Source organism: Ambystoma mexicanum, chromosome 4p, assembly GCF_040938575.1.
Source record: "Ambystoma mexicanum isolate Mex_15411 chromosome 4p, UKY_AmexF1_1, whole genome shotgun sequence".
Lineage (NCBI taxonomy): Eukaryota > Metazoa > Chordata > Amphibia > Caudata > Ambystomatidae > Ambystoma > Ambystoma mexicanum.
This window is the reverse complement of record NC_090927.1, coordinates 1,179,855,365-1,179,882,420: the sequence shown is the minus strand read 5'-3', so window position 1 is coordinate 1,179,882,420 and position 27,056 is coordinate 1,179,855,365. Positions and strand designations below refer to the sequence as shown.

The 27,056-nt window shown below is 45.5% G+C and overlaps 1 protein-coding gene and 1 long non-coding RNA gene across 2 annotated transcripts in view; both read right to left on the bottom strand.

Annotated features, from left to right (window-relative positions):
- LOC138452669 (putative nuclease HARBI1) overlaps window positions 1-27,056 on the bottom strand; it is a 546,510-nt gene that overhangs the window by 273,080 nt on the left and 246,374 nt on the right. The window lies entirely within an intron of this gene.
- Window positions 19,062-24,377, bottom strand: LOC138453716 (uncharacterized). The gene is made up of 2 exons (XR_011260503.1): window positions 24,271-24,377; window positions 19,062-19,545 (listed from the first exon to the last, which is right to left on the bottom strand). It is a non-coding gene; the product is annotated as an uncharacterized lncRNA (long non-coding RNA).

Here is a 27,056-nt window from a genome sequence, read left to right as displayed (position 1 = left end):
TGACAGAGTATTTGAAAGTGTGGGGGCTCTGTACTGTCACAGGCATGTCACATACCACCCGCTCCTCAGACACACACAGCCCAGGATGCACCGGATGTTGGCTGCATTCCTTGCGTGCTGCCTGTGAATACGGCGCAGATTTGGACACGTCTGCAAGCGGCCGGAAGGGTACCGGCCTGGCATAGTCTACACTTCGGGTTCGAGTATCAGCGGTGCTGACTCGGTCCTTCAACCTTCCTAGACCGACGCATTGGAACGATCTAGAGCATGGGGCTACCAGCTACTGGATACAGGGCTCAAGCCACCTCTCAGTCATGTGGCGTGTTAGTGGTGTGTTTGGGTCTGTGCTAGCTATGGACGCAGACTCCTTGTCCTGTCCTCTTCCTCTAAACTGCGCGAGGGAAAGTCGAAGGAGTTGATTTGCTTTTCCCTTGTCCGGCATGGGACTATGGAAAATGCATCATGGAAGTAACGGCCATGCAGGGGGTTCCCAGTGTCTCTTCTTTTAGGGCCTAGGTCCTCCGGTGCCGACGTGTTGCTTTCACGCCTACTCTCAGACTTGTGGGAAGTGATAGGGCACATGGTGGCACATGTCTGTGCTTAGAGGGTTTCTCAGAGCCCCTGGTGCCGGTGGAGGGGGATGTCACTTCAGTGGGTTTTCCAGTATAGGCATACCTCAGGTAGGGGGTTGCCTTTGATGTCGGCTATCCGGGATGGATTGCTTTGCCCCGCTTTGTGACAGTACTCTGCCCTTTTGACGCCAGCCTGGTGGCTCCTCTGTCAGCTGAGGGGGCCATAGTCTGCTGGACTTCTGGGCTGTCCAGTATCTTCCTTTTGATAGGTCAGATCTTTTTGTGGGCTGAGAAGCATGCTGTTATATTGTGGCGCAGGCCTGTTTCAACGTCCTATGATTTCCCTCTGGTGCAAGTGCAGTGACTGGCGGTTTTCCCTGGCTCCTCGTCTCTATCTTCTCGGAGGTGTATGGGACCGGTGGGGTTCGGCTTCCTGGGTAATGGGCTCCTTCTGGAGGGGGTATCAGTTGCCGTTCCTGTCTCCTCCTGTCCAGGTTTGCATGGTTAGGACTTTGGTACCCAGCTCACGGTCCAAGTAGTTGGCCATGGGATCCGTTCTCTCCGAACGGTTGTTGTGGGTTACCGTCTTGCCCGTTCCTCTCCCTGTTCAGGGTCAAGTTTTCTACTTGCGGGTGTTCCTGGTCCCTATGCCTTCTAGGATGTGTCATCTGCTTATGGGTCTCAAGACCCTGCACTGCTTGTCCGGACGTCTGGGGAGAGCGTACTCTGGATGTTGTGCAGGGGGGGCGCTTGCTGGCTGTTCTGGGCTGGGTTCTCAGAAGGCAGTATGTCTCGGCTCGCCTGTTGCTGAAGTTACGGGGCACGTGGCGTCTTGCATGTTTTCCAGTTCCTTGAGCCCGTCTTCGGTTACGTCTCCTGGTGTCTTATACTCTCTCCCACTGGCTCCCGACATCTCAGCTTTCGTAGTTTTGTTTTCAGTGTCCCCAGCGCTGCGAGTGTCCCTGCTATGGTGGCGGGGGGTTTCAGGTCTACAGGCTGAGGTGTGCATGGTCCTTCCTCCTGTGGCCTCTCCTACTACCAACACCAGCAGAAAGGGTCTACATTGGGGGTCCTCTCAGCTCAAGGGTTGTGAGATCTGGGGAGAGCCGGCGATCATCCAATTGGCAAGATTTGTGCCATTGTCCAAGCTCTGGTGTACTTCGAGGAGTTGCTGGACGGTCGGCGGTTTTTGGTCCGATCGGACAATACGACGGCCTTGGCATATGTCAACTGCAAAAGGGGTTCCGGCCACTCCTTGAATGCTCTGGCAGCGCTGATAGGCACCTGGGAGGACTCTCATCTGGTGTCTCTGGTGGCCTCACGTATCAGAAGGGTGGACAATGTTCAAGCGGATCCTTTCAGACGCCGGTTTTCACTCCTCTGCGGAACTGGTCCTGTTGGCCCAGGTCTTTGCGGTGACCTGTGTCAGATTAGGGTCCCTGGTTCTAGACCTGTTTGCATCCCCGGCCTCATCAGAAGTTCCCCTCTTCTGCTCTAGGTTTCAGGCTGAGGGGATTGGGGGATGGACGCCCTCTCTGTACAGTGGCCTTGGGGTTTTCCTTTATGCCTTTCCGCCTATTCCCCTTCTGCCCCGGGTGGTTTGGCGCATCAGAGTGTCCAGGGTGACTGTGTTGTTGTTAGCTCCGTTCTGGTCCCGCCGGAGTTGGCTCCCCTCTCTGTTGGAGCTTCGGTCCTAGGAACCTTGGCTGGTTCCGAGGTGGCCGTGTCCCCTTCAAGGGGATCTGCGGTTGGAATTCCACCAGATGCAATGGGCGGTGTGGCTATTGCTCAGTCTAGGTTGATATCTCAGGGGTTCTCAGATCCTGTAGTTGGGTCCAAATGGATGCTCTTAGACCCTCCACTCTGAAGGTGTTAGGCAGACACTGGGGCCATTTCCATGACTGGTATGGGCGGTCTGGAATCCCTCCCCTGCGTTCTGGCCTCTGCTATCCTTCAGTTCCTCCAGGAGGGGTTTTGACAGGGGCCTGGCAGTTTTTCCAGGCTTCGCTCTCAGTAGGCCTCCATGAAATTACTTTTGGGGGACACTGACTGTCACTTGGATGGGGAGGTGTTGGTGGGGAAATTGATCCAGGGTTTTTCTTCTTCCCGTCCTTGTGCTGATAAAGGGCTTTCCTCTTGGGATCTCCCTCTTGTATTACGGTTCCTTCACGGGCCTCCTTTTGAGCCCATTTCTGAGATTGATATCAAACATCTTACACTGAAATCTGCTTTTCTTATTGCCCTCACTTCTGCCCGTAGGCTTGGGGAGATTGGGGCTCTCTTATGTCACGCTACTTTCATGAGGGTGCTGCCAGACTCGGTGGTGCCGGGGTGTGGTCCGATGTTTCTCCCTTCAGTTGTCTCTCGGTTTTCACACCTCTCAGGGTCTGGTTCTCCCTGACTTCTTTCATGATCCAAGAACGCCTGAGGAGGTGGCTCGACTTAACATTGATGTCCGACGGGACGCGTTGGAGTATTTGGCTTGGTTTGCTTTTTCCACCAATCTGATAGTCTTCTGATTGCTTGTGGTCCGGCTGGGGCTGGGCATAACGCATCTGTGGTTTCCATTTTCCGGTGGTTCCGGGTTGTGATCTCTAGGGCCTATGTGGCTTCTGGCCTGCCTGTGCCTGCGCACAATCGGGGGCGGTCTGCCAGGGGTTTGGCGGCTTCCTGGGCCGATGCAAGGAGGGTTTTTCTCTGCAAGAGATTTGTATGGCTGCCGCCTTGGCTGGTCTAGGCATTTTCATCAACCGCTATGGGTTGAGTTTCTCCCACTCGGGGGTTGGTTCCTTCGTGGTTGGAGTTTTGTCTGTGGGGAAGTTATTGTGGGTGTGTTTTGCTGCACTGTTTTTGGCTCTGTGTCTCATTGGGACCTTTTCCCCGTTGCTGCTTTGGTATACCTCATGAAGTAAGTACTGGGACGAGGAAGAGTGGACGTGGAGGTAATGCTCTGATTACTTACCGGTAATCTTCATTACTCCTCGTCCTACTCTTCCTCGTCACGGTACTGACGACCCTCCTCACCCTCCCTCCGGGGAAGGTCCCATGCTCCAGCTTGGTAATATGAAACTGAGTGACATGGATGTGGGGGAGGAGTTATAGAGATTTAAAGAAATAGAAGAAGGTCCTGTGTCGGAGGCAGGTGCCTCATGAAGTAAGTACTGTGACGAGGAAGAGTAGGACTCGGAGTAATGAAGATTACCGGTAAGTAATCAGAGCAGTACTCAAAGCACCCGCATTTAGGAGCTTTAATCCCAGCCTTTAGAGTGCATTTAAAAAAAACATGTGCACACCCACAAAGTAACATGCACATGCATGTCTTGCCCATTTGTGTGCATAGCATTTAATGTTGTGGTTACCCTGCCTTCGAGCGCCCCCTTTTGTGGCAGAAAATGCAAAAGAGGCCGGAGGCGATAAAGGGCTGTGCCAAAGATCACCCTACCTGTTCAAGTGGCGAAGCCTGGATTAGGATGCAAGGGCCCTGCAGCAACCACCAATCTTTCAGCTACTTGACCACATCAGCTCTGCAATAAGCAGGATTTAAAAAAGCAAAACAAACTTTTTTATTTTGAAAGTTTGCTGTAATTTTTTTTAAAGCTGAGAAATTAACCGAATGTTGTGGTCCCTGTGGGGGTGGGGGTGGGGAATTCCATGGTTCTGAAGGAACGGACCAGTCCCTGAAGCATTGTTAAAGCCACACGTCTTCCCAGACACTCTTCCTCTTCATCTGATCTCTGTGTTTTCTTTTTTTAACACAGAAAGGTTAGAAACATCTACGTCTCCCAGCTGAGTAGCTCCTGGAAGAGCCGAAGTGGTGCATTAAGTCCTGCTTTGATCATGTTAGGGGGCAGGAACCCCACCTGCAAGTTTTAAGTGTTTTGTGGTTTTGTCAGCCCTGAGTGGTGAGGATTACGATGCCCCAATAAGTGCAGTATTTACACTGGAGGGTGGATGGGGGAGGGCAGATTGACAGAGTGACAGAGTGGTGTGTGTGGGACTGAGGGATGGAGCTAGTTGGTCAATAATGCAGGTGTCCTGAATGTTGGATGCTGATTCCTTTGCATACAAACAAAGTGCATTCTGGGAACATAAGAAGGACAGCCAATTTATCAAACATGTCCATGATAATAATTCAATCATGCATTCCTTCTGAGCATGTAATGAAAAAATGGATATGCTGCTCATTTCATCTATCAAAAAAACTCATCATAATAGTAAAATGTTTGCAAATTACAAGATATAAATATAGCTTGGGTGTTGCTGAGCTGAGTGGGAGGGCTTTGCTGGGAGGGGACGGGGTGAGAGGCAGGAGGAGGAGCAGTGTGATGTTGGATTTTGTGAGGCAGAGGGGGTGGTGGGAGGAGTTGTGAGTTTATGTGAGCTAAGTACTGATTGGTGGGTCTGGTGCACATCATCCTTTAGGATGGGGAAGCGCCTCTGATAATTGAGAAGAAGAAGGACTGCTTTATTACTCATGCTTGGTCTGCCCGGGTGGGCAAAGGGCACGTGTCAGATGCAACTTGAAAATCAGTTGTACGTTGCCGCATGCAAAGTAAATCTCAGTAGTCAGGAGACCCAAGACATAAGGGGCAGAGAGCTTCCTCAACCTGGGGAGTTTGGGCCTCATGTCTCCACAGAAAGACGCTCAGGCAAGAACATTCTTGCAGGAACGCAGCTCGGTCTCGTTCTGGCCCAATTCCTCCCCTGTTCATTATTGAATTGTGTAACAGCTGTGTATTCTTAGGGGCAGAGCCAGCAGCACACTTTTGGGGGGCAGGGGCTTACAGTACAATTTTAAAGGGCATTCAGATTGATACCACAATGCCCCTTACGTTCAACATGTCTCCAATGTGCCACCTTGCCCTTTCCCACCATGTTTGACAGGGGCGCCTTAATTTGCCCATGTTTTGCCGCACGACAGTAATCTGCATGCAAAGGAGAATACCACAACTACAAAGGATAACAATTAAAAAGCCAACAAAACCTAGTAATGCCAACAAAACACACTGCCTACATTTCACACCAAAGAAGCAGATGGTGATGAAACGGCTCACAGAAAAGATTATGCATGGTAATACACAGCCCTAGCCTCTTTAAAAATGCCATTTGGCATAGTTGCACATTCCCTGTAAGTTTGTTCAAGATTATAAGTAAAGGACTACAAGTACCATAATGCAGTATGAAGAGAGCCCAAAAGCAAGGAGTGACTTTTTATTTCACACCTGATCCCGGACAACTTGAGTTTGTTTAAAACGGCACACTGTGTTTTCTACTTTGAAGACATCAATACACTTCCCAGAATAGACTGTTAAGTCACCTGTGTTACTAAATTGTTTGACACAGGCTTGCAACCCTTTGCTCTTAATGATGTGAACGACATGCAAAATGCCACACAATGATTTATTGAGTGCATTTCATAAGTTAATCTCATGGTCTAGTCAACATTTCAAAGTTTCAAAAAAGAGATGCATTTTAAAATGGCATTTACTTTGCAGGTACCAGAGTCAAAACCCAACTTGTGCTTTGAAATGCAAATGTCTCAGTGGCAGTGCAATTTACCAGTCATTAACCTTGAAGGCAGTGCCAACTGATAACAGACTAGGTCCAGTGCACACATAAATCATCACATTTTATGGTGTCTGCTGTGGCCGCCCTGTATTACAAAAACACTGCCTGAAATAGTGTGTGTGAAAGACAGTTATTGTTTCCAGCGTGAGGGAAGCTGCTGGCGAGGCTTCAGACAGCTTTTCATGGCTCCGTCTGTTGCTGCCTGACAATGCTTTTGTCAATATTTTGGGAGGGCTTGAGCCTTCCCTTCCCGATGGTTGGCGCCACCCCTGTGTATTCCTGACTGCAGTGGTAATGGCCATAACAGTACACACAGCATGCACCCTGATTCATGGAATAATTTGCACAATTGCGCACCATTCTTCCTGAAAATCCCCATACCACAAACAGGGATTTTCGTGCAGAATGGCACGCAAATGTGCGTTTTAATGCGCAAATAATTCCATAAATCAGGGATATAGAGTCTACTTTCTGGCGTTTAATAGAAGCATGAAGTCAGCAGATGCATTAGTAGCTGATCTAATGCCACTGTACATTGATAAGAAGTACACGCATTGACAACGCCAATAGGTTTTGGCAGTCAAATGTCAAGTGCAACCACAAATGTTCCAATAAACCACATGCCAACAAAGCATACTTTATCACTGACTATTTTCACTCCCGTTTCCCTCCTCTAGACCTTCTTGCTATCACTGAAACCTGGATTTCTCCATCTGACACTCTGGCGGGCAGACACAACTCAAAACTCTCCCTCATTCACTCTTCTCAACTGACTGGCTGAAGTGGAGGTATCGGACACCTACTCTCTTCCTGCCTCAATGCCTCACAAATTTCCAATGCCACATCCTCTCCTACCTCTTTTGAATTCGCCATCTCTACTATTCTTCTGCGTCCCTTGGTTCACATCATCTCCATCTATCTCCCTCCAGGTCCCACTGGACCTTTCTTTGATAATCAACTCCTTGATTCTCTTTCCACTAAACATCACCTCATTCTCTTTAACTTTCCCTCTCCAACCACTTCTCAGAAATCTGAACTTTAGTCTTTTCTTAGTGACCATGCTCTCCACTCTATCCATAACCTACCTGTCAGGGTGGTCAAGGAGGGTCCCCTTTATTGTGAAGAATTTATGTTGCACACACCATATTGAGGATGACAGCAAAACTGGGATAGTGTTGCAAATCCATATGAATCACGTAGGAAGATGCAATATTAAAACTGTAAATACAACACAAACACAAACTCATACAGGCGATGGTTTTCATTCAACAATTAGTTGTTACACAGGCATTCTAAAAGTAGCCTGAACATTCTTGATGGGAAAGAGAATTGGTTACCTAGTAATAAGGTTATGCGAACAGGGCAAGGTTCACAGTGTTTACAAGAGAACAGAGGTTATCTGACGCTTTGTATTAAATGTTTAGAGGGGATTAGTCATTTATTTGGTGGTAGTAAACAGGGCCCGAGGCCAGGGTCTGATGGTTAAGTATTTTTATAGGTCATCAGAGATTGAAAGTGGTCCTATAAATTAGATTAAGGTGCCAGACGTCTGTCTTATGGAGATGGCTATCTAGAGTTCAAGGAAAATAATGGTTAAGCAGGCCTTCATCTATTTTCTAAAATACGCCAGCGAGACCATGTGCAATCATACTTAAAGTTAAAGGTTTAAGGACAGTTATTGCTAGCACTGAATTATGTTTTCAATACTAATGTTGAAACAATGCACCAACATCAGTACCTATTACAACCAATCCCAAAAAGAGGTGTGTTTTGCATATGATCGGAAGATAATAATGAAAATAAGCCTGCATAATGAAAATTAATGGATTGGGGAAAGATGGGATTTCTTTGAAGAGATCTTGTCCAATCAGATTTTGGGGGTGTGTGTTAATAAAAGTGTTTAGGAGTTTTTTTGTTTGCTGCAAAAGTATATAAACTGCCAACTGATGTTATATTGTTGAGACTTGGGTTAGTTTGGTCCTGCACCACCATCTAACTTCTCCCTGGAGCTTTGTACAATAGACTTACTTTATGTACAACTGTGTACTCACTTCTTAAGTGGTGGGCTTGTTTTGGATTAAGGTAATTAAAGGTCCACCCCCACATACCTAGCCACACCCGGGTAACTCTTTGTATCTTTTTTCATCTCCACCTATCCCTCAGCCACTAATACTACTGTTACACCATCCATATCTGATCACTCAATTGTTTCCACTGCCATCTCATTTCCACCTTCTTACCTTTCCTCGCCATTTGCTTCCCCTATCACTTAAAAGAAATGTAAACCTTCTGCCATTCCCCCCTTTCTCTCTGGCTTACAGTTCTCATTATCCCAACTCACACCCAATGCCTCCTCAACCAACACTGCCTTCTCCATCTTCCAATCCCTACTATATGACTCATTCTCCTCTCACCTGCCACTGCTTACTTTCACCCCTAAGTCTCAGCATTCTCAACCATGTGTTACCCCATTCAAATGTTCTCTCTGCACACACATGCATTGGCTGCTGCGCAAATGGAGGCATACCCACTCACATGAGGACCTGCAACTCTACCTTTCTGCCCTGAACTCTCTCAAGTCCACTCTTGATAGAGCGAAAAAGGAAATATAACTAACCCTCATTGACTCTCACTCCAACCATCCTCACCGGCTAGAGGGCACCCTAAACTCACTCCTCACTACACCTAATTCTATGACTATCAACTCCACTCTCACAGCAAATGACCTCACTGAATAATTAGAGAAACTCCCTCCTGACCTTCCTCACACACCCTCCTCCTACATTTTACACCCTACCTACTCTAACATCATCCTCTGTCTGTATCTCCCACTTTAGTCACACTGATACTGATGAAGTCTTATCTCTACTGATGAAGTCTCACCCCTCTTGTGCCCCATCTGACTCTCTTGCTCCTCAGCTAGTAAAGCCTATTGCCCCTTTAGTGGCTTCTCACCTCACTGAACTCTTCAACATTTTCTCCAATTCCACTTGCTGTCCCCTGTTTTCAAAACAGCCACGGTCATCCCTCTCCTAAAAAACAAGGGGCTGTCCCGATACCTACCGGCTAACTTTCACCCTGTGTCTCTCCTTCTGCACTACTCTAAAATTTTCAAAAGGGTTGTGTTCAACCATCTTATCAATTTCTTAGACCTCCACAACCTTCGATAACCCCTACAAGCAGGTTTCTGCTCCTGTACCTCCAGGGAAACTGCTCTCATAAATGTGTCCAACTTCATCGGCTCTGCTAAGCACTCTCACTTATCTTCTATCCTAATTCTTCTAGACCTGTCCACTGCCTTTGAAACTGTCAATCACTCTGATCCCCTTAATACTCTCTTTCTTCTTGGTATTCGAGATCGAGCCCTTGCCTTGGTTGAATCCTACCTTGCACCTTGTCAATTCTCTGTCTCCTGGAACAACAACATGTCCCAGCTCACTCCTGTAACTGTTTGTGTTCCACAAGGTTCTGTCCTGGGTTTGTTCCTCTTTACACTCTTCACCTCTCCTCTTGGGGCCCTATTCTCCTCCTTTGGGTTCCCCTACCAGCTCTTTGTGGATGACACCAAAATCTTCTTCTCTTTTCCTGAACTCTCCTCTGATCTCTCTATCAAAATGTCCAATTGTCTCTCTGGCATTACATATTGGACGACTTTGCACTCTCTGATGTTAAATTCTACCAAAACACAGGTGCTCTTCTTCCCTGCCAAAAGCTCTCTCTCATCTATTCCTCTGCCTATCCAGTTCCCACCTGACACTCTCCCCTACTCTTCTTCAGCTTGGAACCTCAAAGTCATCTATTCCTTCTCTACTTTCATCTCCAAAACAGGAAGAGCAGCTCGCCTCAACCTCCTAAATATTAGGAAAATCAGTGTGACGAATCAACTTCTGGGGCACCAGTGGTCCTGGGATGAATTTCGGTTTCAAAATCATCAATCAGTCCCACACCTCTTGTATACCAGAAGGGATCCAACAGATTGGAAACACAAGCAAATTATAAACCTGGTCCAATTTTGATAATGTGGACGGAATGGCAGGCTTATCTCTGAAAGGTGGTGGTTTGTTGGTTAGTTGCAACACAGTGAAAATACAAGTATTACCCAATGATAAAAGAAACTCTCCAGTCAAGGTTGTATGAAAATATCTACCTTAATATTATCACAACAGACAGTTCTAGTACACTAGGAAATACAACCCACCCTGTATAGGAATGCAGAGGACAGACAGTTTCAAAGAAGGAAAAGGGATGCACTCTGGATACTGACAGGATGGTAGTCTGTATAGTAAATAATCTCAACAGTTCAAGGATACTTGGTTTCAGCACAAAGGGAGCAATGGGTCATACATGTCTCTAGGGGCCTTCTGAGAAGGACCAGGGGGACAGAACCACACTGTACCTTGTGCTTTTTGGTGTTCAGGGTGCTCAACAGGGTCGAGTCGGTTTCAGGGTGCTTTGCAGCTTCTGTGACAGAGTTCCAGGTGGGAGACAGCTGCGGGTATCAGGCAACCAGTTCAGCGAGTGAGGATGGCCGGCCGGCTGCAGACTGGCCTACATGGTGGCTCGGGGTCAGGAATTGTTGCCTGGTCGATGGTTGAGGCGTCTCTGCGGCTTTAGCGACTGCAGTGTAACAACAGTCAGCGGTGCAGTAGATTGTAGCTCGAGGGGCTCGACTTGCTCGAAAATGTCCTTTAAGGCAGACGTCGGTAGGTGCTTGTCGATGGACTTCTCCTAGCTTCTTCACTTGGCTTGTGTCATCCTTTAAGGCAGACGGCCCAAAACTGAGGAGTGTATTGCAGGCAGCTACCTTGTTCTTGGTTTAGTTCAGAGACTCCCTGGCACTTCTCACCTAGGAAGCTTGCTGCAGAGCCTAGCAAGGCATGATGTGTGCTGGCTGAGTACCGGTTCTGAAGCTGCTGGAGGGTCCTCTGGATTCGATATGTGCCTGTGTTCCCTGGGAGATTTGTTGGGGAGGGGTCTTGCTTCCCTCTTGGAGGTCCCGGCCTTCCTTCGTTGGCGGAAGATGTAAGGCAGATTGTACCTTCAGCCAGAGTCCAATGATAAGTTCTTCTTGTTACTCCTTGCAAGGTCTTCAGATGATCTGCCAAAAGAGGGGATTGGCCCTCTTTTAAAGCCAAATGGCCCGCAGGGATTGGTGCAGGCTAAAACTGCCTTAATTAACTAATGTGCTTTGCAACAAAAAGGTAAAGGGTTGAAAACATGCAATACTAAATCCCACCCATCTTCCTGTCTGTTGTGGATCAAAGGTCCCCTCTGGTTAAAGGAGCTCCCTGTGGATCCTGATTAAAGTGGCAGGTATCCCTTGAAGTTGCTATGAGACCAGACTTTCTGGCTCTCTCAAACCACATACTCATACCTTTTGAATGGGGTCCCCCTGCGGGGATGACTACTCTAAACAAGCAGTCCAAGACATGACAATTCACTGTCAATCGATACTGAGGGTGGGAGCTGACTTCAGGTTGACACAGTACATATGAATGGTTGTTGGGGTTTCCTGTCTTCTTTGTTAGCCTCTGCAGCCAGGGCCCATATTAGCCTGTTTGAATTACCCTGTGAATGGTATGCAAAATCGCTGTCACCAGCTACAGGGCTCAACAAGAGGACATGGCAGATCCATAGAGCCTTTGTCAATTAACCAGGCTGGCCATGGCCGAGGGAAGGTTTGGCCATCCCCCTTCTGGAGATGCATTGTGTACTCTACCTGTCAGACCACAACTAAATATGACAGGGCGCACTGCGCCTGTAGGCTGTGTCCACCTAGTCTACTATACAGATCTATGCGTTTGTCGTGCAGTGAGCATAGGAAAATGTGTGCAGATTAGCCCCACACCTTTTCTGGAGGTTGATCTACCATTAATCAATTTCATTTAAAATTTCACAAAAGCTCAGGTGAGAGCACATCCACAGTGTAGATGGTCGAATTCCTCACAATCAGGCACATCCTTCCTTTCAACACAGCCAAGAATCTCTTAACCACTCTTGTCTTCTCTAAACGGGACTACTGTGCCAACATCCTCTTTGGTCCCCCAACTATATTTTCTATCCTCTCGACAAGATCATTAACTTTGCTTCCAGGACTCTCTTTGAACTCCTTCACTTCACACCTACGTCCTCATACTTTCTCAAGACTGGATTGCTGATGATGCAAAACGGGGCCAGATTTTAATTTATTCTCCTAGTTCACAAATCTATCTACAGTAAGCCACCACTGTAAATCCTACCTCCTCGCCTCCTAGCTACCCTCTTGACCTACCTCTCATCTGGCTGCTACCTTACATTTTTCCCTCGCCTGTAACCTGCCTCTGTCCCTCATGTCCTCTGCCTCCACTCTAGCACTTCACCAATCGTGGTCACATACCAGGCACAGCTGGCCGTACCACCTACCTGCACTTAAAAATGCCCAATGTTCATTGTCCTTAATTTATTTATGACCACTTACGTACTGTCGCTGGCGACTGTTCCATTTACTCCCCTCCACAATCTGGTCAGAATGACCCTCAAATTCACCCCATTGTAAGAAGCTTACTGTTTGCTCTCAAATCTGATTTCTTATTTATTGTATGTTCTTTTGTGATCAAAAGAGCATTGGTCCTCCTGTATATAAATTAAATAAATAAATAAATAACTAAAGGACAGCAGTAAGTTTTAAACCAATACTACAGATAATCTTTGAAGAACTAACACAAAACAGGCACACACTTCCCCTCCAAAAAGGATAGCAAAACACACACTGTTAACTGAACCCTAGACATCCGGGACTCTTTCCATTGTTAATGTTCATCTTTCATCAAATAACAATGCCAGAAACATGCCAAGAGGGTAATAATTAAACGTTACTAAGGCAAATGTGTATTCATAGATATTTACATGGTCATAAATGAGCGCCACCCTTTATAATACAATACTTAGGGCAATAATAATTAACATCAAGGCAATTATTTGGGTCAAACCAGTAGTCCCACTTGCACTGTGTGATATTCAGACAAGAAAACAAACGAGAAGAAATATTCCAGGTACTCTAGCATCCCACACTAGTGCCGAGCACAACAGCATTTCAAAGAAATATTCTTATGGCATCGGTATGATAATAAAGCAGAAAATTATAGCAATCAGATATATGTTATACAAAATATATGTAATACCTGGTCATACAATCAGACAGTAACTAAGAGGCAGGTGAAGATATCCAATGTATGATCTATGATCGACATCCTGAGGGCATATTGTTCCCTGACGAAGGATCTTTATAGATCTGAAACACGTTGGATATCTTATCTGCCTCATATTAACTATTTGATTGGATGTCCAGATATTAAATATATTTGTTATGACATATACCTGAGTGTTATAATTTGTTTCTTTATTATCACATTAAGCATTAATGGGATGCTACCAGTACCTATAAACTGTCTTCTCCGTGTTGTCCGTGTATTGAGGTGCATTTGCCATCTTCCACCATCAGTACTAGTCGTTTTTGCTCCATGGGTTTCGCTAAAGCAACACCTACTGTATCAGCCAAAGCCTAAACACGATTCTACACTTGATGCAAAGCTGCAGTCTACCATGTAAAAAGAACATAGCAGCAAGAGTCTCGGTCACATAGTTAACACAGGCCTTCAAGTGAGCTGGAGCCACGAGGGACGTGCCATGGCAAGCACTGCCGCCGGCCCATTCATGGTCAGGTTCTTCCCTCCTCATGGGACATGCTGCACTGCGGGCAAGGGCTAGGCACACAAAGGGGCCAATTTGCTAGATTAACACAGCTCTGACCATAGCAGAGTGCTGTGAAAAGGAAGACATTGTTCACTGCACAGTGCCTACCACCTGAGGTACGGCTTTTTCAATGTTTAGTAAAATGTAATATGACATGGTAGCACTGGAGTATGAACTAATGACTTTTGTGCTTTTTTTTTACAAATTACACATTTTATTTTTGATGAATAATTAATCGAATTTGTTTACATACGTTTTAGTGACTTTAATTCTCTTTTATACTGAGTAGTTTAAAGTGTATTATATTTTGTACAAGTCAATTTCTTTTAACACTGTTATTGTTCCGTGTTTTTTCTTTTTTCAACATTCATTGATGTATTGGTTTGTATTGCTTTTGATTGTATAGTGGACATTTTGTAAAGGTTATTTAACCATAAACAATGACATTTTTTAAAAAAGTAACATGAACTGCAAATTGTAGAGTTTTTTTGGTCATTTTTGGATGGTGCGGTGCATTAGTGAAAGTGAAATTCTTTGGTTGCTTTGGTGTATGGGCCTGTGCCCTGTGTTGCACACAAATCGTGGCAGCAGACACGTTATCCCTCAAGCTATCTTGCCAGGTTGGGAAATTCCAGCCTGCAGAATACAACCCGCATTGACCTATTTTAGTTTGATTTCATTTTTTATCTGCATATTTTAATTTTAGCAGAGGTTTTGACTGGTGATTAATTATATTTGAAACACTTTTTTTCATCGATTTCTCTCCCTTTCATACAAAATACATTTTACAATAGATTTTGTATTGTTATTTCTTTTTTATTTAGAAATGTTACAAAGGGAAACCCTGGAATGAGGGCAACTGAGTGCTGTGCAGCCAACAGATATGCAATCAAACAAAACAACATATAGGGAAAATCTTACAAAGCAAATGTCCTGCAATGAATACATTAAAAGCAGAACAAAATAATAGAGACAAAAAAGAAGCAAATTAACCAGCATCACCCCCATTTCTTACAGAGCCATGTGACCGCCTGGAGAACATGCAAATGGCAGCGGTGCGTGGTATAAATCATCATAACATAACATATAATTACTGATAAGCATACTGCAATAAATACGTTTCAAAGGGTAAGCAGTCTTTCCATCAAAAAAGATTCCAACAAAACTTTTTCCATTGAAAGTTTTCCAACGTAAATGTTTCCATCGAATGCATGTATTTGTGGGGTAAAGGGTTAATTTTGTTTGGGGCGGATCTTAAGGGTAAAAAACGGCCGGTTGGAGGGGGGACCACCCCCCCCCAAAAGAAAATACAAAAAAATGCTTTTGATGGAAACATTTTCATTGGAAAACTTTCGATGCATTTTACTTTCGTTAGAAAATCTTCGATGCAAAGACCTTAAACCATTTCAAAGGACCCTCCCAAACTCCAGATTCGTAGAAAGAAGAAGAGAAGCAGAAGGTGGATTCCAGGATCGAGGGGCAGCATCTGAAAAGGCTGGAGAGGTGGCAATGCTTATATCGGGAAATATAAAATCAAAGAGAGTACCCTTTGATCCCCATAAATATCCCACTTCTCAGTAAGGTTAAAAGGTGGACTAAGAAACGCAGCCTTTCGGAGAAATAAGAATAGAAGCCATGTGCCTGACCTCCAGAATGCCAAAAATCAGAGTAATGCCTTGCGAAGAGAGGGGACCAAGCCACTCCTGCAAAAGTGAAGGGGGAAATAGCAGATGAAGGTACCAAAACAAATTCAGTCTTGGAAGGGTTAGGTTTGAGAGATGGTAAAGAGATCCAATCCTCGATGGGACTAAGATAGTTCCTAAGGCAGATGGCGTCTTCTGGTGAATGACACTTTAAGATAGCCCTGCATGTCATCAGCGTACTGGTGTAGCTCGTGAACGGAGGTTAGCACAGGGGCAACGTGCTGGTCTTGGAAGCAAGACCACGCAGAGTAACAGAGGTTCGAATCGCGGATCCACGCAGCCGAACTCAGGTACAGTATTAGGGGCATTATAACATAACAATTAAATAGATAAGTATTTAAGCCCATGCCTGTCACCAGATCCCCCATAGGTTCTATGTATATGGTAAACAATAAGGACAACGACAATGACAAGATCGAACCCTGAGGGACCCCACAGCATACCGGGAAGTGGCATCAACTGGCAGAGCACACCTGCACAAACATGTCCAATCATGCAAAAAAAGAGGAAAATCGGGCCAGGAAAGGGCCACACATACCCATATGAGTGAAAACGCGTTTAATCAGCACCTCATGGTTGAAGTGTGAAATGCAGCTGCCAGATCAACTGGAACAAGAAGACAGGTCCCTCTGGAAACCTGAACATGCATAAGGTTGTCAAACATGTGAAGGGTAGCTGTTTCAGTCCTGCACCAGGGCCGGAAGCCATATTGATTGTACCGAAGAAGACAGTGGGCCTCATTACAAGTGAGGAGGAGCGTGTTAACGGGACCCGCTAAAGGAGGCGGACCCATTAAACCCGTTCTGCCTCATTACAAGCTCCCCTCGCGGGACCCGGTAAGTAACGTCTGGTCAAACCAGGTGTGCTTACCGGGTCCCGCGAGGGGAAGAGGGAGCAAACAACGGGCCGCTCGTAATCTATGGGGGCTGAAATGGGAATGGGGAAGGTCCATGCCGGGTTCCAGGAGGGAAGAATTACCGGGCCCTCCGAACTCAGAATGGCCCGGTAATTCCCCATTCTGGAAACCCGGACCCGATTTTGGCGGCAGCCATGCTGCCAATAGCGGCATGGCTACCGCCAAAATCGTAATGAGGCCCAGTGATTGGATAAGTGCCGGAAGGGGGCCGTCAGAGTAGGAATTGACTTTCATCAAGGAAAAGGCTTCAGAACGTCATATTTTGACAAAGAAGAAAAAGTATTCCAAGTAGGTATTGCCTAATCGGTGAGTGGGACAAGACACAATTTGGAGACGTTTTAAAGTATTGGAACAAAGATTCTGTAAAGAATCGACAGAATCATTACAATATACATTAAAATCAGCTGAAAACATTCTTATAATGAGCCACGGATTTAGAAGTTAAAACATCACAAAGTTGTTAGCTAGTAGTGCCAGCTTCAGCTGGAAGGACATAAGAGAATTGAAAATATACAGAGGAAATATATAGAGGAAGTAGAAAGAAATGGTAAGGAAAAAGAAAGAAATTCCAAAGAAGGTCAAAGAATATGTCAACTAAAGGAATCCGGCAGCGGTTGATGAAAATGACTTGAAGGCCACCTCTAGAACCCGATGATCGGTTAGAGTGGATCGTGCAATAACTGTGAGGACGGAGAGTGTTAAGAAACGGGTCTGAAGTCGATTTAAAGCAGCTCCAGTAATACACGTAACATAGACATTATGAAGTGCAATCATATCATGAATAGCTGGAGCATTTGTAAGAGCAGAACATACATGTAGCAGCAAGCAATAGATTTTACGGCACGGAAGAGGGAAAACTCAACTACTCCTCTTCTGCCATTCCTTGAATTACCTAGACCACCCCTGCATTAAAGGGCTTTTTCGTGGCTTATCCTTTGGCGAGCCTGGAAGACACCTCTCAGGTCTTGCTTGCAAATATTATTTTGTGACTCGTTAGTGGTCCTCTTGATTTCTAGCACCAGAACTACAAGATCATTTTGCACTACCTTGCTTAATGTACTGGTCATCGGAGCAGCATGAACAATCTAGGAAGGTGGCCAACACACCCCCAGGACCATAGTTGGTGTCTTCCAACTTCATAAGTACCTGGGTTTGTGTGATGCACTTTAAAGCACTGTGGAGAGGGAGGGAGGGAGGGAGGGAGGGAAGGAAGGAAGGAAGGAAGGAAGGAAGGAAGGAAGGAAGGAAGGAAGGAAGGAAGGAAGGAAGGAAGGAAGGAAGGAAGGAAGGAAGGAAGGAAGGAAGGAAGGAAGGAAGGAAGGAAGGAAGGAAGGAAGGAAGGAAGGAAGGAAGGAAGGAAGGAAGGAAGGAAGGAAGGAAGGAAGGAAGGAAGGAAGGTTGGTTCATATAAGATGTAATTGTAGAAAAATTCAGTTAGTAAGGATTTTCACAAGCATCCCGATGAACTGCCGTAATCTGGAGGGTGTCCGTCACTTTGGACACAGGTTTACCCTGTCAACACAGCTCTTGTATGCATAGAATACAATGGACTCAGCAACCCAGGAAAACCTTTTACGAGCAGTCAATGATGCATTTAGTCCCCGTTGGCTTCAATGGGATCACCCGCCACGTACCCACCAAGCACGCCAGAGCACACCTGTTTTGGAGCCTCAATAGAGCACATTGTTTGAATGGTATAGAAAAAGGGGGGAGTACACATATGTGCCGCGTGGTCTGGTGGGGTTTGTTGATGCAGAGATTGAAGGGTGAATGAAGTCCGGGGAGAAGCATCCGTTTATTTAATGAATGTGTGCTTTATGTGTATGACGGTCGAAATGAGGCGGCGCATTGCCGCCTATGTACGTACCATTTAGTCGGGCATTTAGTGCAACCCTCCTCTGAGTAAACTGTCAATTACCTGCAAATGCATCTTTTAATGCTGAAAACAATGCGTAACAACGAGTAACGGGTGCAGCGTGTTTTACTTCCTGGCCCCGTGCTCTGCGGCAGTTGGACGGTATGTCCTGCTGCAAAGATTCGGATGAACCCGCCCTTCCCGTCTTTCCGGTTCCCCTGCTGATCACAGGCAGCTGCGGAGGGCGAGCTCCTCGCCTGTAATGCAGAGGGAATGTGCCAGCAGGCTGATTGGTTTTCCATAAAAGGGGAACATAAATATATCATCGCCATGGAAACAAAGCACGAAAAGAAAATATCCACCAAAAAGGGATGTGAATTGCAGTGACCCTGCGACCGAGCTCTGTAAAATACGTGAAAGTCTCTGGATGATGCTGACGGTTAAGCGCTTCCTCGAGTGCCCAGCTGAGCTTCATAAAGCGAGGAATCATGGACATCATCACACCATGAACCGCGAGTGACAGCAGCCATTAAAGGAGTGAACACAAAAGAGGTCTACACCTCAGTCCAAAAACGGAGAGCTAAACAAGCACCATTTGTTTAAAGCCTGCTTACCTCGGACGCTTTCCGTTAGATTGACAGCAGAGGCAGCCAATGACTAATCCCCCACACTAACGTGAGATGGGGGTTTAGATTCTATTAAAGACAAGGAGGCGATTATTATGCAATACAATCTTTACTCTGAAACCACAGCAGCAAAGAAAATACTTTTACAAACAAAAAAGTTTCCACAACAGAACTAGATAGAGTTCAATGTCAATGTATGGGGAACTCCCCAAACCATCATGGAGGACAGGTCATGCCCTGCAGGGGACCAATGAGCAGGGACCCTCTTCTATATATGTCCATTACTCTAACCCCAACCCCTCTTTCTGCAGCTGTCTTGCACCAGAAGTCCAATGAAACGGTTGAACTGCGTAGCGCGGAGAAAGAATCCATCGAAACTGGAGATCTCCACCTTCCCGCAGCCTGAATCTATGCCGAAGTTCTTCTGGATAGGACTTCTCATCCAAAATCACGCACTCCACAACTTGTAACTGCGAGCCACACTCCTGATGAGAACCTCAACTCGTGGCCGAAATCACGCACTCCAGAACTTGTAACTGCGATCCACACTCCTGAGCAGAACCTCAACTCGTACCTGTAAGAACAACAAGCAAGAAGGGTGGGTGGTTGGGAAGAACAACAAACCAAAGAATGTTCTCACTTGAACCACCTGTGTACATGCGTATCACAATTGTCATATCATATCATATCATATTCAGGGTGGGTGGGAGGGATAATAATCGCCTCCTTGTCTTTAATAGAATCTAAACCCCCATCTCACGTTAGTGTGGGGGATTAGTCATTCTATGACAAGACAGGAGGCTCATATTATGCAAGTTCAAAGCCCTTGCATCTCATTAGTACGTACAAAATGATCCAATATAATAGATAATATAATAAAATAATAGGAAAGGAAACATTTTTTAAATGCTTTCATTAAATCAATCTGTTGACCAATCAGAGAATTGCCCAAGACTAGATTGCCCAAAAAGCTGTCTTATAAGGCAAAGTCAAATCCACTGCAAGAAAAACAGGAATGTGCCAAATCCAGCGTTCCTTACAGGCCACCAAAACCAACTGGTTAAAAGAGGGGAAAACATTGAACAAAGTTTTCCTATACTAATAGGTTAGGACAAAACCATCTGAAATAAACACCTATGTTGTTCAATCAAATATTCAAAACACTTAAATTCGTACCATTTTTGGGGACCTAGAAAGCAAACCAATGAAAACAAACACCTAGCTCTCCTGGTGATAAAGAAAAGTACCCCATAGGGGTGAAAGTCTTATAGGTTCCATCCCATGCATTAAAGGAAGATATCGCATTAGAAACAGGGCATGTCACAGAACTACACTGGGGAACCAAGAGGGAAAGACAAATCTTCAAAAGGGTAAAATGGGAGTAAAAAATCATTTTTATAAATTTTGTAATAGGACAATCCATCCTGAGCGGAGCTGAAAAGCAATAGAATTAATCTACAATTGTCTTCAGACATATGTGTATACTAAGGAGGGAAGTCTTCTGGAGGCAGAAGCAGAATGGAAGAGAGGGCCCCACCTGAGAAGCTAACCCGTCAAACCGCCAACACGGAGACCCTCAGACCTCCCGAACTCTTGATGAAGGACTCTGCTACCATGACAAAAGGCAGATATTATAAACCTGATCCTTAAGAGGCCAAACTTGGCAAGAAGAAAAAATGTATCCGACATCCAATCACTATCATTATAGTGATATCTAAACTCCTTTGTAGGTATGCCCGGTGCTTGAACCTTGATCCCTCCTCCCTGGTGATAAATCCCCTAGCGGATCAAAAGTAACCGAAGGAGGACACCAAATTTCCAAAATCTTAGCAAGACTCTAAACTGCAAAGAACTGATCACTAAATGGTTAAACTGAAGGTGTACACCAGAAGAGGTCCAACCTATATTTCAGCCAATTTGCAGATCTTTGAAGCTCACAGCACCCTGAGCTGGCACCTTACTGCAAACAAACTCTTGTGAAAAACCCAAAGGTCCACCTGCCATGCAGGTGACTATGATAATCAAGTCATCAACCAAATATATATCCCAGCACTCTGGTAATCGTAGCGGCAGACACCGTCTGAAAGTTAATGTATAGACTCTGGAACGCATCGTGATAGAGGGTCATAACGTGGATGGGGGATAGTATCACTCCCAGACCCCTCTATCCCACCAAGGGATATTGAGCCTTCCCAAAAGAGGAGAAACCTCCCCCACTTATCCAAAGGAAAAACCTTGCAATCCAGAAAGAAAACTACCCTGAGGACCACATTAAAGCCCCGCTTTACACCGTTAAGAGAAATAAATACCCACTAGCGCCTCTAACCAATCCCCTGACTGGACAGACTCCAGTTAACTTATTGAAATACCAGAGATTAGCACAAAGGAAATTAACAGACGGGAGGGAAATGCTCAGTGCGAGTCTGCACTGGTCACCCGCCAGAACTCCTGTAAAAAGGAAAAAACTGAAACGATTGGATACTCCCAGAGGTGTAATATTATGATGCAATCTCCCCCAAGGATGGCAGGAAGGGGAATGAGGGGGAAAGAACTCTGGATAATTACCAATGCCCTGTAAATGCAAGGTTGAGAAGAAATCTGGGACCACTGTCCCCTCCAACCCTGAGGTCTGAGTCACTGTATTCATGTGAGGCTGACTGGCCACTAAGGGAATCAGGGGAAGGAAAAACTAAGCACATTGTCCATAGCAAAACAGTACTTATACAGTACTACGAACCCTCAGGTATATGAGTGGTGCTTAACACTACTACGAGCGTTGTGTGGTGTGAGGTGTTCACTTATCGATCTCAGCAGGATAAAAGACTGATGTAGACCTTTCCAAAATTAGGAACCTGTATCAGAACGGTCAGCACGGATATGAAAACAGCACTCTAAAGAGGTTAAGCAACGCTCATGAGGGTACAGAAGCCTGCGTGTACTCCTCGAGCAGAGGAGAAGTTGCAACACACTGTTAGACGGTTAGCTGAACCATAGGCCAAGCTTTGGGAGGAAAAACATGAGGCAGGCGCCAGCAAGTTATTATTTGGCAACTCGTCTAACTGATACCATCAAGTGTTTCCAAACACTCCATCCAAGTAAAACATGGTTGCTCAACTTGTCATGTAAAAAACTGAACGGTTACCCTCGAGCTGACCCTGTCTCCACCAGAACCAAAAGAATAAGGAATGTCCAATGGGACAAAAGTAGGGGAGAACAAACGTCCCCACTAAAGAGAGCCTTAAGCCCTACAGACCTCAATAGAGGCATAACGCATCATCTTTATTCTTCCTCATGTTGAGAGAAAATACTGTAGCTTAATCAGCACTGGTATTGGGTGGAGCAATTGAGGTCGGGAATCAAAACCTAAGGAAAGGACTGAGTTGTCCTGAAACTAACTAAGGTAAAGGGTGACAGAATTTTTAACTAAAAGATGAATGATAACACCAGAGAGATGGTTAGAGAGGAAGGTACAACCCCATATGGGTCTGTTTACAACCACTTCCACACTCTTTTCTTTAAAGCACTTAATAAATAAAGAATATATAATATATGAAATATATATAAAATATCCAAAGAAGAGGGGTTACGCCCTCACAGGGGACCGAATCCCCGGCCCTTATATAAGCTGATACTCACTGAGCTTTCTGGGCCACTGACAATTCTGAAAAAACGCAAATGTGTTCCAGTCAACACTTAAACATATTGTTTATCAAAGCGTACACTGAGCAAGTGCACCTCAACTGCTCACCCCAGCAGGGTGAGGCAAACAATAGTACACGAGGGAGCACCCCGCAGTAGGAACAAGGCGAAGCCTGAAACCGAGCAGGTTACTGCACGCCTACAAGACCAAACAATGGCGTCAGCCATATGCAGCACCTAAACAAAGCTGCCGACCTTAAGGAAGGAATACACTGAGCAAGTGCACCTCCAACTGCTCGCCCGAGCAGGGCGTGATAATCAGCAGTACACGAGGGGGTAACCTCGCATTAGAACTCAGGCAGAGCCTGAAACCAAGCAGGTTATGGTGCATGCCAGTTAAGGTAATTACCCAAGTTGCCCACTTTAAGGGAGGAAACACTGAGCAAGTGTACCTCAACTGCTCACCCTAGCAGGGTGTGGACACAGCCGTATACAAGGGGACCCCTCGCAGAAACCCCAGGCAACCTTGCCACCGAGCAGGTGACTGCACCTTTCCAGGGAAGATAACCCAAACGAAAGAAAACTGTCAAGTTGAAGGTAGGATACACTGAGCAAGTGCACCTCCAACTGCTCGGCCGAGCAGGGTGTGATAATCAGCAGTACACGAGGGGGTAACCTCGCAATAGAATCAGGCTGAACCTGAAACCGAACTTATGGCACCTACAGTGAAGGCAAAGCACATAACTTAAGAAATAAGTAAATGAATAAATAAACAAAGAAAATAAAATAAAACTGCAGACTGGCAGTGCATCGGGCTCTTGCGCTGGATGGTCAGACTTTGACCTAACAAACCCACAGTCTATCAGTAAACATTCTTTCTTTCCAGCACTAAAGGTAAGGAAATGTGTTGTGTCACCAGGGATACGAAATTACAAACATTTAACAAAACCACATTTTTACTATTAAAATGTTTGTGCTATAATCTTTCTGAAGAAGTCATGAACCAACCAAATGCCCATTAGGAAATCCCTGCTCAACTGAGCAAAAAAGGTGACAATCAAATACCTCCACTGTAAAATACAATTATTTAAAATATAACAATTAAAATATCTAATCTTAAAATATACAAATAAACATGCGCTGGTCAGCCGCGAACCCGGGTCTTCCTGCATGGGAGACCTGCAGCTCTATATTTGAGCTAACTTGGCTCAGTACTGAAACAGAGGCTTTTGTTACAAACATAAGCCACAGGGGCAGGCCGAACCCAAAGCCTGCAGCACCTGGAATCCCCAGGTGACCATAAATCTGTCAAGGGGCACGAATTCAAACAGGCGAAATGAAGAGGGAACAGTGTAAACAACACTGCTCTCGCCGGGAGCGAGTTGATTAATGCACTAGAAACACCTGAGTTTACAAGCGCGAGAAATTTTTAAAGAAGAAATAAATTAGAGAGCTCCCTCGAACTCACAACCTCATGGACTGTAGTCCGAAATTCAACCATTGCACCACTGCTTCAGCTGAAACAAGATGTATGAGCATAATACATATTTTCTTTTTGAAAGACACCAAAATGAAACCAACGGCCGCACGCGGCTATCCAGATACATTGTATCAAATACACAAATTCCTTTATAATAAAAGGTAATTAACACATATTTACCATATATGCCATATTCAAACTAATAAAGCCTACTACTGACAAACAATGTAAGACACAACTGAAAGGGGTGACTTAGCTCTGTGGTGTCAGCAGCAAAGAAAGAGGGGTTGGGGTTAGAGTAATGGACATATATAGAAGAGGGTCCCTGCTCATTGGTCCCCTGCAGGGCATGACCTGTCCTCCATGATGGTTTGGGGAGTTCCCCATACATTGACATTGAACTCTATCTAGTTCTGTTGTGGAAACTTTTTTGTTTGTAAAAGTATTTTCTTTGCTGCTGTGGTTTCAGAGTAAAGATTGTATTGCATAATATGAGCCTCCTGTCTTGTCATAGAATTGAAACTAAGGCACACACAGGATGTTCATCTCTCTGCGATCACAATCCCAGAAACATCCGAAAGGAGGGAATGATGGCAATGAACTAAGGCGGATGTATATTCATGCTGCACACCTTTTTATTTATTTAGATTTGTAAAGCGCACTGCAGCCCATGGGCATAGAGGCGCTAAAATGAGCTTAGGAAGGCTGATTCTGGGTTACATGAATGCCGCCCATGGAAAATTCTTAGACATGGTAAAGGTTGGTTACAACATACTCAGATGGGCTTGATTCTGAATTACATGAATACAGCCCACGGAGGATTAGATACAACATACCAGTGACACCGTTGCATGGTTACAGGTGCTGTGGTGGTCAAAATAGGTTTAAGCAAATGTATCAGACAAAAAGCCTAGTTTTGATTGCCTTATGGAATGCTGAGTGAGTTTTCAATGCTCCTGATGTGAGGCGGTAGGGCATTCCAGTTGAGAGCAGCCTGTGTTGGGAAGCTGCTTCCTCCGGCACAACTTTTGTTGGTTTTTGGGACGGTACCAGGTTTGTGTAGGGCGTTCTGGCTGGCCTGGAGGAGAGAGGTTTGTTGATCCTCTGGGCCAGGTAGGGGGGGGGCAAGATGATGGAGGCACTTGTGGGTAAGGGCCAGGGTCCTGAAGATGATTCTCTGCTTAATTGGGAGCCAGTGGACCTGCCTCCTGAGTCCTGAGATTTGGTCTCTACGTGAGAGACCCGTGGTGACCCTAAGGGCGTTGTTTTGAGCAATCTTAGTTTAGCTATGTGTTTTCCTGATGTTCCAACAAGAAGGGCGTCTTTTCCATCTGCCGCTGTTGTACCAATACATGCGCTCAACTAATGAACAACATCTATGATTCAAAACTTAAAAATGAACACATTGTTCAATAAATACTTTCTTTAGTGTTTTTGTCTAGTATGACCCATGTATTCAAAAAGGTATCAGCGCGTGTGGTGTAGAACTAGGACAACTGAAGCACCGCAGCACACAGTCCCAAGCTAGTTAGGTTGAAGCAACACAGAACACGTGTTGCCTACTAATATCCTTTCTTTTTAGAGCGTATATCAATGTGGTGTCACACCCATGGCTCTTCCACTGGCAAAGCTTTGTCTTCTGCATTATTTGACCTCATTTGCCCTACTTTTGAACATCTGCTGTCCCCTCACTTCCTCTCCAACGTCACTAACAGGGGCGAGAAAGGTCATCTGACCGTAACAATGTCTAGCCTTTTAAGGTGGGCCTTTCTATCTGTGGCACTACACTCGACTCCAGAGGCGCTGACATGCCCAAATTAGCCATTCCATTCAGGAGAAAATAGTCCAGGCCTGGATTTAACTTTAATTTCTGGGACTTGCAGTCTCGGATTTATAATGAGAATCCCGGGACTACAAGTCCCAGAATGCAAAGTTACACCCAGGACTGGTGTACCATCTCCCAAATGGAACGGATAATGTTGGCATGTATGCAGACGTCTGATGGAATAGTCAAGTTTTAAGTTCGTTAGGGAAAGGTTGTTTGGGTGACCTGCTCCCTGATGAAGGATGGAAGACCATACCACTGAGTCGAAACCTGGAATGGAAACACTCTGCACCCATTGGAGACCTGCTGCTCTGGTGGCTGTTTAGCAGTGCCTGAAACATGTGATGCGCCCTGTCATTGTAGAGTCTTTACAGGTGTGTGCAGGGTTCATGGCTTTGCCTTCTCTGAGAAAGTTCCAATCATATTGCAGTATTTCTATACTGTATACCTACCGGCACATCTCATGAAGTAATGTATATTTACCATGCAATTTCGTCCCGCCGTGTCAAGACTGACCTACTTGAATAGGAAAAAAGTGGTATTACAAGACGGATGAATGTCTTCTGCAGAGCTCTCCTCATAATCTGCAGAGGAGAGGTTCAAATCATGCTTGTCAGGATGACCCCACCTTTGAACCTTTTGAGGTTGATAGAAGAAATATAATTCAGTGGTTAGTATTGAAGGTGCCCGGCAACAAATGTACTACTTGAAATTCCACCAAGTAATATCCATTCTTTCATCATGGGTGAACTCAACCTCACCAACAAGACCAAGGCCCATCGGCAACACCTGGACACCACTATCTCTGGCCGCTATCTGGTCAACCAACACAACCTCCTACCCACATTCAAGGCAACACGTAAGATCCTACGTCCCTATCCTCCTACCTTTAGTCCTCTGCACTCGGTTAATAGTTCATGCTCTTACCACTCACCTATTGGCTTCACTGTCTCCACTGCCCTTCTATTCCTGCTCCTCACCCCCAAAGGAAAACTCAAACCCGACGCCATGTTTCCTTTCCTTGACCAAGTCAGGACTCCTCTCCGAGCCCTCTCTCCCCCACTTGCTAATTCCATTAAACTTGCCCCTGTTCATTTCGGCACTGCGTTGGCTACTCCCTTTGATTATCACACGCCAGCGT